The following is a 20521-nucleotide window of genomic DNA, read 5'->3' as shown; positions in this document are numbered from 1 at the left end:
TGATAAAGTGAGACTTTGTCTCTAAAAAAAGAAAAAAAAATTAGACAAATGGGACGAGCTCTTATTTGTTTGTGCTCACACCTGGTATCTGTCTGTCTGTATGTGTAATATTTGTCTCTTTCTGTTTACGTATTCACCTGGAGGAAAGCCCTTTGGGGTGAATCCTGTCTAATTGGGCAACTTATGGGTACTACTCTCTGACTAAAAGAAAATTAACATTCTACGGTAACATTGTTTAGCCTATGTATATTTGGGGCTCTAAGGCAAAATGGCCCTTTGAACAGCTTCTTAAATTGTTAATACTATTTTACAACTTGTTTTGTCAATGGTCAGCAAAATGAGATGGAATTCCAAATGTACAGCTTTTATGTCTTTACATAAGACAGATGCAAGAAAAGAGGAGAATCTTCTAATAGTCCAGAAAACAAAGAGGGGGGAAAGTCAGCCACGTGGGAGAAAAAGGTTACAGTTCAAGGTGAGAACGATCACTGTAAGTTGGTGAGCAAAACGATGAGAGATGGAGACCAAAACTCCCGTGCTCCTGTCACCTCCAGAAGGAGAGCCGAGCAAGCGGGGTGGACCTGGAGGGGGTAACCCCATCTAGAACTCATCAAGAGAACTCAACTCAGCTGGGGAGCCAGCCGGGGGAGGTATTTACTTTTATTTTCAGTGTTTTTTTACTGTATGCCCTGCTGAGGTTGAAGCTCGCTAGACTTCCTCATCTACATTTTGCCTGCTCTCACCATCTTCACTTTCCAGATAAGGTGTCTCTTTCAACTGCCCCCTTCCCAATTCAGATCCTGACACTTGGGCGAGACAATCCATTCTGGCAGTGCACTTTTTCTCCCCGTCGGTCCATGATATTTGGCACGGACTACAAAAGCTTGTAAAGGAGCCTCAGACTCCACAAGCAGAGTTCCAAACCTGGCCTTCAATGATCTTTGATAACCATAAAATTGGGTCTTTGATACTGTAAGGAGACAGAGAGAAGGGGGAAAGGAGATGGAGCCAGCAGCAGGCCCCGGGAGCAGAAAGAAACTTTTCTAAAAGTTTGTAAAAAAATTCTGCACTGCGGTAGAAAGTTTTCAGAGACAGAGGCACAAAGACATGAAGAATGCACCCTGCTCTGTGGGCTGCACTCTGCTTCCTCTGCAGCCAGCTGGTTTCTGGACAGAGACGCACCAGGGAGCAGAGCCAGAACTGGCAGAGGCCCCTGAGCCAGCATTCCCCACACCTACGGACTCTCTAGGACTATTTCAGTCGGACAGACCAACCCAGAACAAGCGCAACTTCATCACACTGGAATGGCTGAGCCTCAGGTAACACTCTCTCTGTTACAGGTAAGCAAACTAATTTTAATAATACGAGGGCCACTTCCTCTGCACTCCCTGAATTTTAGGACCTCTGTTTCCCTCTCCTATTTTCATTTCTGGAGTAGAAGGTAAAATACAACCCACTGTGTATTCCACAGCTCCTCTGCCACTGGGAGATCAAATCTAATTGCCCTACTGCACTGTTTGAATGGAATCTTAAAGTTAAACACCTAACTCATTGAATGTCACAGGCTTTTGGAGAAATTTAACTGAGACTTTGTACACAATCTTCTTTTTCCTTTTATTTCTGAGTTTGGAGTAAAGGAAAAGGAACCAGTAAGTAGTGGGGAGAGAGATGTATAGAAAGACATGGGTATGAAGATGTACTTTTAGTAAGGAAGGATAAAAGAATACAGAATAATTTTGTGTAGGAAAGAATCTTTTGTGAAAACTTCTTGTCTTAAAGTAACTGGTGGTTTAAGAAAAAATTTAAGACAGAAACGAGGGACTGAAATACGTTGAAAGATCGTTCGTGTAAGTTGTGAAAGTTCACAAAAGGAGAATTTAGACACAACTTTGTATGTGGTTAAGTCACTTTTAATGCAAAAGGAATCTCTAGCTGAACAACCAAGTTTTCTGTTTTCTGTTTTCAGTTTATAAGACTTGCGTTTAAAGCCTCTTGGATTTCTTTTCTTATACATGTGTGTAAAGTTATAGGTAAATGCATCAAAAGTTCAGAACTCAAAAGGTCAATCTATCACTACAGAGTTAAAATGCAAAGTTTGTTCAACTGTTTATCTTTTGCCTGCTAAAAACTATGGTTGCTATGTTGCCAGTGACCTTGAGATAAAGTACTAGCACTCAGCAGAAGACCCAAGGCCAGTTACTCATTTAGAACTAAGGAAAAAAAGGGTCCTCTTTATTTTTAAAAACAGAAAACAGAAGCTGCTTTTCTTTCTGTGTGTCTGGCTCTTAGAGTAACTGGGGATATTCTTAACAAATGACTTATTTTGATTTATGTCATATTCCAGAACTTGATTTCTTCCCTTCTGTTTTTACTAAAATGGTGGGCAGAGGAAAAGGGTTAGATATTGACCAGTTCTAATTTTCAGGCCCTGTATTTTCAACTACATAATAAGATTTACTTCTTCCCACTTCGAGGCTATTCAGTTACAGATGCTGGTAACCACCAGGTATCAACATTTACAGCAACAACCAGACATCCACCTGTAGGAAAACAACCACACTGATGAACCACTGAGCCCCCTTTCCTGCAGTCCTCTAGATGAACGTCCACTCCCGCCCTCATAGACAGCTGACTGCAGAACCCACTACTCACATCACCCCTTCTCAGTGAAAAAGGGGCGAGATAGGCAGCCCATTTCCCAAAGGATGGGGCTCTGCAGAGCAGAGGGGAAATGTTAAATTAGGCAGTTAGTTGGACACTAGCAGGATGGGTGGCATATGCAGCTGGGCTATTTTGGCGATTTTGAACTAGCTTGAGTCAGGAGGGCCTGAGCTGTCACACTGAGTTAACATGGGAATGGGGCCAACTGAGACCTTGAAAGTAGACTCTCTCGGGATACAAGCTAATCAATGTCTCGGGGACTTTATGACACGAACAAACAGATGTGGTCCTATGTCATACTAACTTGGATTATTTTAGAAATAGCCTGATTAAGACCCTAGGGGGGGCTCCCAAGAGAGAAGACATGTCCAGAGGATCTCCATGGATGAACTGGATGTTTGGTCTACAATAGAAAGGCCTTTAGGACACACACACAGTTAAAGTAACAATGTCCCTAAATAAACTACCCTCAACACCTGCCCAGGACTCATGGGCCATAATGGAAAGGACACCAGTTTAAAGCAGTGCAATCCCCCACCTTCTTAGTTAAACTTGAACTGTAATAATTTCTCAAAATGTAGACATTCTACCTTCCCATCAGAATGAAAATGCCTGGACGTATTTGTTAACACTGTAATAATTATGTCAGATTTTTATTTAGCAAGGGGAGTCTCTGTAAACAGGTGTTTACATCATATTTAGTAGGGATGCGTACTGTTTTAGAACTCTTAAGAAATGTTATGTCTCTTAGACATATAGGTAACAGGATACCTTACTTAAATATATATGACTAGGGAACATGTTATCATCACAAAAGACCAAGGAATATTTTCTTTAAAATTGAAGGCAGTTAACATACCTGGACCTCCCACGAAATCAGACAACCACCCTATCTTATGCTATTGTACACCTGAAGCTGCCTAAGAGTGGTTTCTCCTTTGTGGGTCTTGAGCATTCTCTTATGCCCCAGCTAGCAGTGCTGGCAGGCCTTGCACTACTGGGAATCTCACACCCTTCTCCCCCATATGGTGGACACGCCCCACTGACCAGACACAGCCCGTAGGTGTAGTCGGGAACTGCATCTTCCAGCACCCCCCCCAGTAAAGTGCACCTTTTCAGTCTGGCTGAGTATGTCTCATTATCTATTTGTGTGGTGCCTGCTATGACTATCAGTCTTAATATTCAGATTGACCACTTAGCCTGTGCTCTCGCAAAAACCTTAAATGCTGCTTCTCAAAATATAAACATTATGATCGCAACATTGAGACAGGTTAAAGAAACAGTGTTTAAAAATCAGGCTACAGTGAACTACTTATTACTTAAACATAACCATAAGATTTCCAAAAATATGTGTTCTTTTAAATGTGTCAGAAAATAATTAAAAGGAGGTAGGAGGCGGAGCAAGATGGCGGCCGAGTAACAGCTTCCTTGCATCTGGGCACCATCAGTTTGGGGAGATAGGACTCCAGGCATCTCTGGCTGGTGGGATCTGCCTATCATCACCTCTGTGAGGATACAGGGAGTCAGCAAGAGACTTCTGGACCCCAAGAGGAGGACTAAAACAGTGGAAAAACGATAAGTGGTCGCCTGTGTTCAATCCGTCTAAACCCGCCCGCAACTGTAAGTTCAGTAGCAGCGAGACTACAAATCAGAGGGGCCTTACCTATGAACTGTTTTGGTGTCTTTGGACTTGGCACTCAGTTGAACTGCCTTGGGGAGAGCCTGAGCGGGAGTGTGGAGAACTTTGGCCATTGTCTGGGGCCCCAGTCTGAGCCACGGAGCCAGACGGAGCTAATAGTGTTTGGCTGTGGGTCACAGGGAGCCATTGTGAGCCATCTGCCCCGGCAAGCTCCGCCCTCAGGGTTGCAGAGCTAGAATCGGGTGGGAGCTGGTAACCCAGCGAACGAGTAGCCTAAGGGTGGGGTCTGAGCCGCCTTGCAGCCCTAACCCTCAGGGGCAGAGTGAGATCGATTTTGGCACACTGGGTAAGTAGATAGCCACTTCAGCAGTGATTACAGCGATAAGCACTTTCCTGGGAAAGCTTCTGCTCAGCAAGTTTACAAGTTCAAAGTGCCTTTTCAGTGGGCTGAAGAGAGATTTAGGGTGTCTACCTGCTGGGGTTTAAGAAATCAGCAGCCTCCAGTCGTATCAGAACTGTGATTAATATCTCATACCCCAGAAGACCACGTGTTGCCCAGACAATATTCAATAACATATACATACTGCTTTGTTTTTGGTTGTGGTTTTTTGTTTTTGTTTTTTTTGGTTTGGTTGTTTTTTTTGTTTATTTTGATGTTGTTGATGTTGTTTTGTTTTTTAATTTCAACCTTTTCCATACAGATCCTTTTTCTTTCTCAAATTTTCTAGTTTAATTATAATTTCCCATTGCTGCCTTTTTAAATAACTAGAACTTCATTTTTGCTAGTGTTTCTACCACTATTATTTGGTTTTTCACCGAATTTTATCCCGTAAAGTTTTCTGTTTGCTTGTTTTGGTTTGATTTATACCATTTTTGTCTTTCCTCTCTACTTGGTGGAGGTGGGGTACTGTGTCTGATCAGGTTAGCAAAGAGCTGCTGACCTCAAGGGAACCACCCAACTGGGCACCCCCAGAAGGTGGGCTTTTTTTAACGTTGTGTCAAAGTCCCCTACTGTACACCTATATTGCTCTGTCTCCCGCTTTCTGTGCCTCTCTTCTTTTTGTCAATATTCCTTTCACCCACCCCCTCTCCTTTCTCCATTTTTCTTTTTTTTCCTTATCACTTCATCCTCCTTTCTTTCATCCCTTTTTTGCTCTTCAACCTTCTCACCCTTCTGGTCCTGTAACCCTTAGTCCACAGGCACAAGAACTTAAAGAGCAAGAGGAAGTGAAAGGAAAATTAGGGCAAGGAAACAGATAAAAGAAATCACTCATGAGGAAGAATCAGCAGAAAACTCCAGGCAACATGAAGAACCAGTCCAGAACAACCCCACCAAGGGACCATGAGGTAGCTACTGCAGATGATTCCACCTATAAAGAAATGTTAGGAATGACAGAAAGGGAATTTAGAATACACATGTTGAAAACAATGAAAGAAATGATGGAAACAATGAAGGAAATTGCTAATAAAGTGGAAAATAACCAAAAGGAAAACCAAAAACAGAATCAAATAAGAGATGAACGATATGAAGAATATAAAAAGGATATAGCAGAGCTGAAGGAACTGAAACAGTCAATTAGGGAACTTAAAGATGCAATGGAAAGTATCAGCAATAGGTTAGACCATGCAGAAGAAAGAATTTCAGAGGTAGAAGACAAAGTTCTTGAGATAAGTCAGATAGTAAAAGAGGCAGAAAAGAAGAGAGAGAAAGCAGAACGTCCACTGTCAGAATTATGGGACCTTATGAAGCATTCCAACATACGAGTTACAGGAATTCCAGAAGGGGAAGAAGAATGCCCCAGAGGAATGGAAGCCATACTAGAGAATATTATAGAAGAAAATTTCCCAAATATCACCAAAGATTCTGACACACTGCTTTCAGAGGGATATCAGACCCCAGGTTGCCTGAACTCTAACTGAGCTTCTCCAAGACACATTGTGATGAACCTGTCCAAAGTCAAGACAAAAGAAAAGATTCTGCAAGCTGCCAGGAGTAAGCGCCAGTTGACCTACAGGGGCAAATCCATCAGAGTGACCGCAGACTTCTCTAATGAAACTTTCCAAGCAAGAAGACAATGGTCATCTACCTTTAATTGACTTAAACAGAACAATTTCCAGCCCAGAATTCTGTACCCTGCTAAGCTAAGCTTAAAAATTGACGGAGAAATCAAATCATTTACGGATATAAAAACATTGAGGAAATTCGCCACAACAAGACCAGCTCTATAGGAAATACTTCAACCTGTTCTGCACACTGACCACCACAATGGATCAGCAGCAAAGTAAGAACTCAGAAATTAAAGGAGAGAACCTAACTTCCACACAGATGCAAAAGATAAAACTAAGCAATGGACTCTCACAAAATGAGACTAAGAGAATACTGCCACACTTATCAATTATCTCAATAAATGTTCATGGCTTGAATTCCCCACTGAAGAGACATAGATTGGCTGACTGGATTAAAAAACACAAGCCATCCATTTGCTGTCTGCAAGAAACACACGTGGCTTCAAAAGACAAATTAAAGGTCCAAGTCAAGGATTGGAAGATAATTTTTCAGGCAAATGGAATTCAGAAGAAAAGAGGAGTTGCAATCTTATTTTCAGATACATGCAGATTTAAAGCAACTAAAGTCAAAAAAGACAAAGATGGTCACTTTATATTGGTCAAGGGAAAAATACAACAAGAAGACATTTCGATTCTAAATATTTATGCACCCAATTTAAATGCTCCCAGATTCTTCAAACAGACCTTACTCAGTCTGAGCAATATGATATCTGATAATACCATAATAACAGGGGACTTTAACACTCCTCATACAGAGCAGGACAGATCCTCTAAACACAAATTAAACAAAGACATAAGAGATTTAAATGAGACCCTAGAACAACTGTGCTTGATAGATGCATATAGAACACTCCACCCCAAAAATAAAGAATATACATTCTTCTCATCACCCCATGGAACATTCTCCAAAATTGATCATATCCTGGGACACAAAACAAATATCAACAGAATCAAAAGAATTGAAATTTTACCTTGTAGCTTCTCAGACCATAAGGCACTAAAGGTGGAACTCAACTCTAACAAAAACGCTCGACCCCACACAAAGGCATGGAAATTAAACAATCTTCTGTTGAATAACAGATGGGTGAAGGAAGAAATAAAACAGGAAATCATTAACTTCCTTGAGCATAACAACAATGAAGACACAAGCTACCAAAACCTGTGGGATACTGCAAAAGCAGTTTTGAGAGGAAAATTCATCGCTTTAGATGCCTCCATTCGAAAAACAGAAAGAGAGCACATCAACAATCTCACAAGAGATCTTATGGAATTGGAAAAAGAAGAACAATCTAAGCCTAAACTCAGTAGAAGAAAAGAAATATCCAAAATCAAATCAGAGATCAATGAAATTGAAAACAAAAGAATCATTCAGAAAATTAATGAAACAAGGAGTTGGTTTTTTGAAAAAATAAATAAAATAGATAAACCATGGCCAGACTAACGAGGAATAGAAAAGTAAAATCTCTAGTAACCTCAATCAGAAATGATAAAGGGGAAATAACAACTGATGCCACAGAGATACAAGAGATCATCTCTGAATACTACCAGAAACTCTATGCCCAGAAATTTGACAATGTGAAGGAAATGGATCAATATTTGGAATCACGCCCTCTCCCTACACTCAGCCAGGAAGAAATAGAGCTCCTGAACAGACCAATTTCAAGCACTGAGATTAAAGAAACAATAAAAACACTTCCAAGAAAAAAATGCCCTGGTCCAGATGGCTTCACTCCAGAATTCTATCAAACCTTCAAGGAAGAGCTTATTCCTGTACTGCAGAAATTATTCCAAAAAATTGAGGAAGAAGGAATCTTCCCCAACACATTCCATGAAGCAAACATCAACCTGATACCAAAACCAGGAAAAGACTCAAACAAATAGATGAATTTCAGACCAATCTCACTCATGAATATAGATGGAAAAATTCTCAACAAAATCCTAGCCAATAGATTACAGCTTATCATCAAAAAAGTCATTCATCATGATCAAGTAGGCTTCATCCCAGGGATGCAAGGCTGGTTTAACATACCCAAGTCTATAAACGTTATCCACCATATTAACAGAGGCAAAAATAAAGATCATATGATCCTCTCATTAGATGCAGAAAATCCAGCATCCTTTTCTAATTAGAACACTGAAGAGTATAGGCATAGGTGGCACATTTCTAAAACTGATTGAAGCTATCTATGACAAACCCACAGCTAATATTTTACTGAATGGAGTAAAACTGAAAGCTTTTCCTCTTAGAACTGGAACCAGACAAGGTTGTCCTCTGTCACCTTTACTATTCAACATAGTGCTGAAAGTTCTAGCTAATACAATTAGGCAAGACAAGGAAATAAAGGGAATCCAAATGGGAGCAGAGGAGGTCAAACTCTCTCTCTTTGCTGACGACATGATCTTATACTTAGAGAACCCCAAAGACTCAACCACAAGACTCCTAGAAGTCATCAAAAAATATAGTAATGTTTCAGGATATAAAATCAATGTCCACAAGTCAGTATCCTTTGTATACACCAATAACAGTCAAGATGAGAAGCTAATTAAGGACACAACTCCCTTCACCATAGTTTCAAAGAAAATGAAATACCTAGGAATATACCTAATGAAGGAGGTGAAGGACCTCTATAAAGAAAACTATGAAATTCTCGGAAAGGAAATAGCAGAGGATATTAAAAAATGGAAGAACATACTATGCTCATGGATGGGAAGAATCAACATTGTTAAAATGTCTATACTTCCCAAAGCAATCTACCTATTCAATGCCATTCCTATCAAAATACCAACATCGTACTTTCAAGATTTGGAAAAAATGATTCTGCATTTTGTATGGAACCGGAAAAAAACCCGTATAGCTAAGGCAGTTCTCTGTAACAAAAATAAAGCTGGGGGCATCAGCATACCAGATTTTAGTCTGTACTACAAAGCCATAGTGCTCAAGACAGCATGGTACTGGCACAAAAACAGAGACATAGACACTTGCAATCGAATTGAAAACCAAGAAATGAAACTAACATTTTACAACCACCTAATCTTTGATAAACCAAACAAGAACATACCTTGGGGGAAAGACTCCCTATTCAATAAATGGTGTTGGGAGAACTGGATGTCTACATGTAAAAGACTGAAACTGGACCCACACCTTTCCCCACTCACAAAAATTGATTCAAGATGGATAAAGGACTTAAATTTAAGGCATGAAACAATAAAAATCCTCCAAGAAAGCATAGGAAAAACACTGGAAGATATTGGCCTGGGGGAAGACTTCATGAAGAAGACTGCCATGGCAATTGCAACAACAACAAAAATAAACAAATGGGACTTCATTAAACTGAAAAGCTTCTGTACAGCTAAGGACACAAACCAAAGCAAAGAGACAACCCACACAATGGGAAAGGATATTTGCATATTTTGAATCAGACAAAAGCTTGATAACTAGGATCTATAGAGAACTCAAATTAATCCACATGAAAAAAGCCAACAATCCCTTATATCAATGGGCAAGAGACATGAATAGAACTTTCTCTAAAGATGACAGACGAATGGCTAACAAACCCATGAAAAAATGTTCCTCATCTCTATATATTAGAGAAATGCAAATCAAAACCACCCTGAGATATCCTCTAACATCAGTGAGAATGGCCCACATCACAAAATCTCAAAACTGCAGATGCTGGCGTGGATGTGGAGAGAAGGGAACACTTTTACACTGCTGGTGGGACTGCAAACTAGTACAACCTTTCTGGAAGGAAGTATGGAGAAACCTCAAAGCACTCAAGCTAGACCTCCCATTTGATCTTGCAATCCCATTACTGGGCATCTACCCAGAATTAAAAAAATCCTTTTATCATAAGGACACTTGTACTAGATTGTTTATTGCAGCTCAATTTACAATTGCCAAAATGTGGAAACAGCCTAAATGCCCACCAACCCAGGAATGGATTAACAAGCTGTGGTATATGTATACCATGGAATACTATTCAGCCATTTAAAAAAATGGAGACTTTACATCCTTCGTATTAACCTGGATGGAAGTGCAAGACATTATTCTTAGTAAAGCATCACAAGAATGGAGAAGCATGAATCCTATGTACTCAATTTTGATATGAGGACAATTAATGACATTTAAGGTTATGGGGGGGAAGCAGAAAGAGGGATGGAGGGAGTTGGGTGGGGCCTTGGTGTGTGTCACACTTTATGGGGGCAAGACATGATTGCAAGAGGGACTTTACCTAACAATTGCAATCAGTGTAACCTGGCTTATTGTACCCTCAGTGACAATAAAAAACAATAAAAAAAATAATAAAAAGAATATAATTAAAAGGAAAATACAAACTGTTAATAGTATAATCCAGGATGTAAAGAAAAGGATTCTTTGGGGGTGGCACCTGTGGCTCAAGGAGTAGGGCTCCGGTCCCATAGACTGGGGGTGGTGGGTTCAAACCCGGCCCTGGCCAAAAAACTGCAAAAAAAAAAAAAAAAAAAAAAAGAAAAAGAAAAGAAAAGAAAGAAAGAAAAGGATTCTTTTTTTTTTTTTTCAGTTTTTGGCCAGGGCTGGGTTTGAACCCCCCACCTTTAGCATTGGCCGGCTGCACACTGTAGCCATGTTGGGGGAGGGGTCCTCTTGTTAGGCCTCCTAATGTGTTGCTGCACATGTTACACTGTACAAACCACATCTGCTTTCCTGTCTCTTTGCTTATTGTATGGGTTTTCAACTAAAGTGCCAATGACCCCCAAAATTAGTGCCTTAAATCGTAACTATTATTTCCATGCTAAAACAAAACAAAGGTCCATAGATAGGGACCCATGAACAGTAAGGGGGGAATGTTACCAGCCACTGTCGACCTGAATGTCCATTTCATGCACAGCGCTGCTGGTCAGGCCTTGATGAGCCTGGAGGAGCCCACATGCTGACATCTGCAGATGGTTTATTCACTTCCAAGGCTACTGTCATAGATACGGGGCACTCAATTTCGTGGGACCAGTCAAGGACCCAGGCACTCTGTGCACTCACTGAAGTGTTGACTAACTATAAATTTAATCTAGAATAGAAGTGCTTTGAAGGTATATCCAACTCAAGATAGGAAGATTTGGTTAACCTTGTAACCTATGAGGGGGAATCTGACATGTACTGTGATGAGTAATGACATTGCTGATGTTTAGTTTTACTGTAAGAATAAAAGGTAACAAAGGGAAAGAGGGGACAGAGCTGTTCTTTGGGGGAGATATCTCCACTGCTCTCTGGAATCACTGGCTTTTCTGTAAATAAAAGTGAAACTGTTGATCTCTCATCCACTTTTCCACTTATTTATTAGCTTGGGTAACAGGCAGGTGGACTCCTTGGTCCCGCAACAAATAGACCCAGCAATAGTGATCCTTTGTATTTGCACAGATAGGGCAGTTGAAGCTCAGAGAGGGCAGGTGACTTGCATAAGGTCACACAGTTAGTACCAGACATCAGATAAAAACCCAGGCTTCTGGCCTCGAGACTTGTGCTTTCTTTTCTCTGCCTCAGCAGTCCCTCTGCATTGTTAAGCTTCCAACAGTCACATGGGCAAAATGAAGGTCTGGAGGGGCCTCTGCAGAAGTGGCCTCTAGGGGACTGCTCCAAGTCCAAGGTCAAGACATGTGCAGATTCATTATGAGTTCTCTTGAAAAGAAATGCTCAGTTCTCAGGGCAACACCAACCACAGGCCTAAAATCATTAGGCCCTTCTCCCTCCGCATCAACAAGAATGGCAAAAACATGAAAAGTCAGGCAGCCTTAAAGAAAGATGGAGACTTTGCCTCTTTCATGTTTACATGGATGGAGCTGGAACATATTCTTCTTAGTAAAGTATCTCAAGCATGGAAGAAAAAGTACCCAATGTACTCAGCCCTACTATGAAACTAATTCATGGCTTTCACATGAAAGCTATAACCCAGTTACAACCTAAGAATAGGGGGAAGGGGGAAAGGGAGGGAGGGAGGGGGCAAGTGGGTAGAGGAAGGGGGATTGGTGGGATTACACCTGTGGTGCATCTTACAAGGGAATATGTGAAACTTAGTAAATGTGGAATGTAAATGTCTTAGCACAATAATTAAGAAAATGCCAGGAAGGCTATGTTAACCATTGTGATAATAATGTGTCAAACGGTCTATGAAACTAGTGTATGATGCCCCATGATCATATCAATGTACACAGCTATGATTTAATAAAAAAAAAAAAAAAGTCAGGCAAAGGCTGCTCTCAGTTCTCCCTCAAATTAAGCAGCAAAAAGGACACTGTGCTCACAGCAAGCCCTCAGGTAGAGTCCAGGTCCTGCCATTTAAGTCGTGTGGCTTTGAGTAAAGCAGATCAGCCCCCGAACTCAATGTCAACATCTTTCGAGTGGATCGAAAGATTTGAGACCATCACCTTGATTTGAGACCATCACCTAGTCTCTGCAGACATTAAGCTCCCTGCAGCAGACCTGGAGGCTTTGGAGATTCACCTCCTCCCAGCCCTTCCCGGAAATGAGAAGGCCCCTTAGAATCCTCTTCCTGCCTTCCTACTCCCCCAGCTGGAGTCTAGCTCCCAGCTGCTGCTCAAACCCAGTTTACCAGGAGCTGAAACCAGGAGCTCAGTTCAAAGGAAAAATCAGCCCAAGCAATTGTCTGACCAAATTGACTTGTCAGTCACCCTGCTCAGACAGGGCCTTGGAGAGTCACCTGATCTGCTCACAGGAAAGAATGATTTGCAAGCTGTGAGGCCAGAAGGAAAAACACACAGGAAAGGCTCAACACAGAGACAACTCAGTCTGGGTTTCCATAGCAATCCTGGGAGAAACAGGGGGAGCTCGTGCCAGGATAATTCAAGAGATAGCAGCCAGCAGTCACCTTGCTCCCCCATCTCCCGCTGGGTCACTTGCCCCTCATCACTCGGGCAACAATTTCCCTCTCCAAAACCACCAGTCCACCCACCCAACCCCCAGCCCCAGCCCCAATCCCACCTGGAATCCCTCATATCCTCTCTCCAAGGTCTGCTATGGTTCAGTGAAAGGAATCCTAAAATCTATATGACACATTAAAATTTCATGTAATCTTAAGTAAAATCATCACATCTACATATTTGTCCTGAGAATCTAGGAAGAGACAGCTCCAAATGGCCAAGCGTGCTGCTCTGAAGATTTGCATGTCCTTACGGCAGACCCACCCCTCAGATCAGGACTGTGGAAAGTGAATTATTATAAATACGACATGGATATTAACTTCCTCTGAGATTGTAGCATTAAAAGTGGTTCTTTTTCTGATGTGCTTGTCCGGTACCTTCTCTTATTTGGCAGTAGAAGTATGTCCTATGCCACCTGCTCTGGAAATGATAAGAAATATGCTCCAGGTGCTGTAAAGTCCCTCCTATTCTGTTCCAAATGGGTTTTTAATCACCTGTGTGGGGTGGTGCTGAAAATTCAGGGAATTCAGCATCTGTCACTGCCTCCCCTTGTACCTGGGGAGTGGAAACCTTCTATCCCTCTTCTCCACACTCCCTTCTCTCCAGCTTCCATCCCTCCTTTGGTGACTCCATTTCTTCCCATCAGGTCCTTCCATTTGGTGAGCATGCCACCTCCGGGTGCTTGTACAATCTCCCTCCCGCTCCAGCCTCCAGGAGCCACAAAGCATCAGATATGCACAGGGGAGGGTAGGCGTGGGGCATATAGCAGCTCTTCTGTGAATCTGGAACAATTCTCAAATCAAACACATATCGAAAAACAAAATAACCAACCAAAATAGAAGATGTGGACTCTGGTCTCAGGAGTTAGGAAAAAGCAGGGACCGAGGTCTTTGTTCTGACGCCTTCTATTTGAGGTCCTCATTGGTTTATGTAAGGCCCAAACATACTGTGTCATAGCATGGAATAATTTTTCCCACATGAGGAAATGTTATTCCTCCTGTTAATGTAACTTTGACCTTGTCCTTTAAGAAAAATGATTGCAGCACATTGTTGTGCTAAGCATTTTACTCTCCATTCTGGCTGAGAATGAGCCTCCCCAGAGGACATGACACCAACTCTGGTGTGTTTCTCATTTCAGATCTCACACACACACACACACACACACACTACACACGCACAAGTACACACCTACCTGTCATAAAGGGTGCATCTTGTGACATCACAAAAATTGAACTAACATACTGTTTATACTTAGTTGAATAGTGTTATATCATAGCATATTGTTGGAATTGTTTGAATGGTAAGTATAACAGAAGTTGGGATCTGTCACCTCCCCAAACCTCCACACCTCTCTGTGAAGGAGGCACTGTGGCCTCCATTTCACACAGTGGGAAGCTCTTTCAAAGAGGAAGGCCATTTGCCCAAGGTTTATCCACAGGAAGCTGACATTCAGCCCAGTCCTCTCTGCCCCCTGTTCCAGAGTAGATCTCTGTAAGTGAGGTTTTCTCTTCAGCCCAAGCAGAACCTAAATTTCAGCAGAGACTTGTGAGAAGTGCCCTGGGCCCCATCCTCCCAAGCCAATGCTCTGCAAACAATGTCTGTGAGAAGAAAAACTAAACACTCATATGAAAGACAGAGGAGGCATCTTATAGCCATTGTTTAGTCCAGGTAAAAGCTCCTACCTGAAGCACAGTAACAAAGAATTTGGTGATCGGGAACACATCAGATTATAGGAAATGCACCTGCCTGCTTCTGACTCCCCAGTGTTGTGTGGCCCACGTCTGCTTATTTAAGTAAGTATGAGCCTAGATGTCACCTCCCAGAGAGGCCTGCCCTGTATCCCTGCTCTCATATATATCTTCCTGTGAAACTGAAGAACAGCTACCATCACTTGTGAATTTGTACTTACTGGGGTGTTTATAAGATTTACTGTCCTGCCAGCCCCCCATCATGAGAATGGACTCTATACCTGTTTTATTCAACCCTATATGCCCAGTGCCAAGCATCATCCTTTCCCAAACTAGCCACTCAATAAATATTGTAAAAAAGGCAATAAAAAAGCTACAGAGTATGTTCTTGATGCTTTTAGCTCCAAGGAAGATCAATAGACACAAGCGTGGGAGAATCTGGAGGTGGATGAAAGGACAGAGAGCAGGACACTGCTGACTGGGGAGGTGGGAGTTGCCCTGGCAGAGTGCTGGACACTGCCATGGAGGGGAGCGATTGTGACAGGAACCAGTAGACTCACCCTTCAAGAATGCCAGACCTTCCAGCAAATTCAAGCAATGTAACCTGGCTCTTTGTACCCTCAATGATTCCCCAACAATTAATAACAATAATAATAATAATAATGCCAAACTTGATGGGTTCTTTAGAAGCTTTGAACCAGACCGATTACGTGCTGCCCAGACCCACTCAGCCGTGCAGGCTCCAGTGATAGTCATCTGTTCCTGTGGTCATTCCATTCATTTCCTATTGCTACTGTGATAAATTGTCACAGATTTAGTGGCTTAAAACTGCACAAACATATCAGCTTACAGTTCTGTAGGTCAGAAATTTGACATGGATCTCACTGGGCTAACACTGAGGTGTCGGCAGGGTTGTGCTCTTTCTGGAGGCCACAGGGGAGAATCTGTTTCCTTGCCTTTTCTAGCTTCCAAAGTCTGCCCATATGCCTCCATTGTGGCCCCTTCCTCTTCTTACAAGGCCAGCCACGGCAGGTCAAATCTTTCTTGCATCACATCACTCCAACTTACTCTTTTACCTTCCATTTTTAAGGACACTTGCGATTACGTCGGTCCCACCAAGATAGTCCAGAATAATTTCTTCATCTTAAATCAGCTGATTAACAATCTTAATCCCACCTGCAACCTTAATTCCCCATTGCCATGTAAGCTGGCTTATTCAGAGTTTCAGGAGCTCCCATGTGCTGGGTCAACATTATGGAGAGGACATTTTCCCACTCACTAGCTTGACTAGAGCTCCAGCTTCCCTACAAGTGGCCTGGACGGCTTCAGATGCCTCTCTGGAGACCTCCCAGGTCCTGAGCAGCCACCTGCATTTACTGTAAAGCTGTGGGCAGCTCAGTGACATGCTCCCAGGTGATGGCTCTGGCTATATTCCTGCTTTGCTTTCCTGTTCCCTCAGACATGATTCCCAGGATATGTGCACACCTCCCTCCCCCCTAATAAAGCTGCAGCAAGTGTTATGCCTAGATCATGAAGTCCCCAAAGACCACCAGGGAGCCGATTCCAATGCAAAAGCAAAAGAGCCGTTTTATTCCAAGCTCGAGCTTGGGCTCCCAGGGACTCCACTACAACAGATCCAAGCCAAGAGCCCCGAGCTCTGTAACAGGGGTATTTTATAGTGTAGCACAGCAAAGTGGGGGTATACAATTTAAACAAAGGGAGTGCTTCTGGATTGGCTGCCACTGGTCCTGCCATATGGCCCACTCCAGAAGGCAGTTTCTGATTGGAGGCTGATGAGTCAAGGTGAAAAACCAGTGACTCACGGTGACTCATCAGTTTTGAACAAAATGGCTAACAAAATGACTGAACCCTTAAGATGGTTTTGGTCTGGTTCTCTCACAAGGAAGCTTTTGTCTCAAGCTCTGTTTTCTAGGGAACTAAGACACTGGTTACCAAGAGTGGCCCTAGAAAGTATAAGCTCAGAAAGGGACTTTGGCTTTGGATTGGCCACATGACTAGAGTAAGAGGCACCTATGCTGGGTAAAAGGGCAGTCATGACCTGGGGCATGTACTGACATCAAGGTGCAGAAGCTTCCACCTGTGGTTCACTGGGATGAGCTTCTCATGGAAGGCAAGACATTGGACAACACACTCAGCCCTACCTGCCCAACTTGGGCCTCCACTATTTGTCTCACTACCCAGCCAGGGTGGCCCCAGTGACAACTCACCCCATTCCCACGGGAAGTCCCAACTGCTGCTGCTGCCACCACGTCCTGAACTCCCACTCATGGCACCAGTAAATGAAGACAGACTCCACACTCACGCTATAGCCAGTCTGGATCTTCAGGGACTCTGACTTCCCTGGGGCTCCCTAGAGTTAGCACCTCATATGTTTGGGGGCTCACACCCATGGTGCTGGCTTTTGTCAGTGAGAGGCAAATGTAGGAAGGATGTCGTTAACGCCTACCCTGCCCAGCCTCCCTTCCTACATACTGGAAGGAAATGTCTCTGGAAATGCCTCATTCAGCAAGGGCCTTGGTTCCAAAGCTGAAGACATCCTCTTGTATTCACGCCCCCACACTCCTCGCTCCCTATGTTCTGCACCACTCAACAAAGCCTCGGATATAAGCTTTTGCCCATAGACTGTTGCTCTCTAGGGCACCTGAACTAAGACACACTTCTATTTCTCAATAAACAGAGAAAGCACTCAGGGCAACACCTTCTCCTTGCGATCCACGTGTGTGACCTGAAAAGAAATTAGGGTTGATGGAATGGAAGTGGCAGGAGAGTGAGAAGTCTATGTCTTCTTGAAATCCAAAATGGTAGCAGAGGAGACACGGCCTTGCAAGGTGTTAAATCAGGGAGACTCTAGACAATACCAATGAAAGGGAAGAGTAATTTTAAGACCAAACAAAAGGGCAAGATGGAAGGTAAGGAAAAGAAAGAGGCAAGCTAATGGTTTAGAGCTAGATCCCTCTTGTGTGATTCAGTAAATGTATTGTCTCATCAGGTTACTATACTTTCCTAAGCTGTGAGTCCTAAAGAATAAAAATGGCTCATTATAGAGTTGTTATGAGGACTAAATAATATAATGCAATGTTTAGTAAATATTAACATAATCATTTTTCCTCAGATTTGCACAGCATTTCACAGTTTGCTGAGAGAGCCTCGCATCCATTATCACACTGAGATTTCACAACAATCCTGGGAAGTGGCCAGAACCATCATCACCCCAATTTGGCTGATAAGTAAGCTGAGGCTCAGAGCTTCATGATTCCCCCAGGGTCCTGCTGCTAACAGCATGGATGGGACTTCACCCCATGGCTTAGGACTCTTAGTCAAGCAGTCTTTCCAAACCATCATTTCCAAACCAATTTGGGGGCAGGGAGAATTAATTCTGAAGAAGCAAGCATAAAAAATCTTGTTAAGGAGAAAAGACAGCAAGAGAAACCAACACATTTGATGGATATGGTGCACGTGACCCAGGGTAACACCTTCTCCTTGTGGTTTTTCTGAGCTGAACCTGGAGTAAGCAGAAACATGTGGGGGAAAGGTGGATGACAAAATCAATCAGTGAATTAGAGTGTTTGCCCTGGAAAATCTCCCTCCATTCTCAGGACAGTCTTCTGAGATGGGTACCTCTATTAGTTAGGATATTTTAGATGGCAAGCTTTTTAAAAAATTAAAAGTGATTTAAACACTAAAGGAGCCCTCCAGCTTTGAGTTTTCCCTCTGATCCCAACACCAGGCACTCATAGATAAAATATAAATAGTGAGAACTAAAAAGACCCAGCCACCTTCAAAATCAAGATAAGTATCTTTCTGGACTAGAAAGGGTAGAAAAGAACAAAGAGAAAATGTGAGCTGAGTCACAGGTCTGCTGGATTCTGGCCAAAGAAGCAGGCAGAGGTGGCTGGAGTTCTATGTATGTGTTACAGGGACTAAAATACCACAGATGAGGTAGGGATATTGATCCTGACTCACAGGGCCTGGAATGGGGTTTCCCTGGTGGTAGCGGAAAGAGTTTAAAACCAATTACAACGTACCTGGCCCAGGACTGTGATTTCTATGAAGCTATATGATTAAGAAAGTGGGAGTGAGGTATAGACTTGCAGCCAGGACCTGGGCAAACCATCCAGTACTGGATCTGCATCTTTCTGTTTCCATAAGGAACCAGAGCCCGAAGTACCTACATGAGGCCAGGTTCTTGGATGGGAGGCTCAGTAACTACAACAGGTAATGTGGGGTTGACGGTGTTGAGGTGATTCCCATAACAATCCTACAGAGTGAAGTTCTGTAGCCTGTCAGGAACCCTAACCCTGAGAAGGAACAGACAGCAAAACCGATGCTTAGGAGGCACAATGATAGAGAAAGCACAAAATAATTTTTCTGATTATTTAGAATCTACAATGGATAAACAAAGAAATAACATAAATAGTAACAAGAAATTATGAAATGAAAGCGAGCAGAAATAAAACAAGGTCAGGTGGGCATTTTTAAAAGCAGAACCAGTTAGAAATGCTAGGTACAGGACCAGCACGGGGGCTCACACCTGTAATCCTAGCAAGCAAGAGGATTGCTTGAGGCCAGTTCAACATAGCAAGACAAATATATTACAAATATATTAAAAATATATATTTTTAATACAAATATATTAAAAATTATAAATGGACATGGTGGCACAACTTGTAGTCCTAGCTACTTAGGCGACTGAAGCAGGAGAATCATTTAAGCCCAGTAGCTCAAGATTGCAGTGAGCTATGATCATGCCACTGTGCTCCACTCTGAGACACAGAGCAAGATACTGTCTCTTACACAAATAAATAAATACTATTTTTGAAAAGAAAAAGAAATGCTATACACAAAACAGGAACTTAATTTAAAATACTTTTCAATAGAATGGATCAATGTTAGAAGACAAAAATCAAAAAGAACACAACTTAAATAAAGAAGGAAAAATATGAAGTCCTGTTTAAAAACAAAACAAAACAAAAAAACCCTCTGGCCCAAATGTGCTTAATGGGACTTCCAGAAGAAGAGAATGGAGAGGATTGTGAGAAAGCAATTTTCAGAGATAAAGGCTGAAGATTGAATATATATACTGAAGGCTAAATAGAACACGCTTTTTTTTTTTTTTTTTTTTTTGAGACAGGGTCTTGCTGTAGTCCTGGGTAGAGTACAGCGGCATCATCATGGCTCATAGAAGCCTGGAACCCCTGGACTCAAGCAATCCTCCTGCCTCAGCCTCCCAAGCAGCTGGTACTATAGGCACATACCACCATCTCCCACCATGAATGGTTAATTTGTTCTACTTTAGTAGAGATGGGGGTCTCTGTCTCTTGCTCAGGCTGGTCTTGAACTCCTGACCTCAAGCAATCCACCCACCTTGCCCTCACAAAGTGCTAGGGTTATAGGCATGAGCCACTATGCCCAGCCAACAACTTTTTAAAACCGCCCATAATTATATGCCACAGAGAACATGGAAGGTAAAGAAAAAGGTAGTTATAAAAACCATCAGAAAGAATACAGCAGATTATCTGCAAAATTAAAAAAAAAA

This window comes from Nycticebus coucang, chromosome 18 (genome assembly GCF_027406575.1).
Source record: "Nycticebus coucang isolate mNycCou1 chromosome 18, mNycCou1.pri, whole genome shotgun sequence".
In the NCBI taxonomy this organism is placed as follows: Eukaryota; Metazoa; Chordata; class Mammalia; order Primates; family Lorisidae; genus Nycticebus; species Nycticebus coucang.
The sequence above is the reverse complement of the archived record's forward strand: the minus strand, read 5'-3'. Positions refer to the sequence as shown.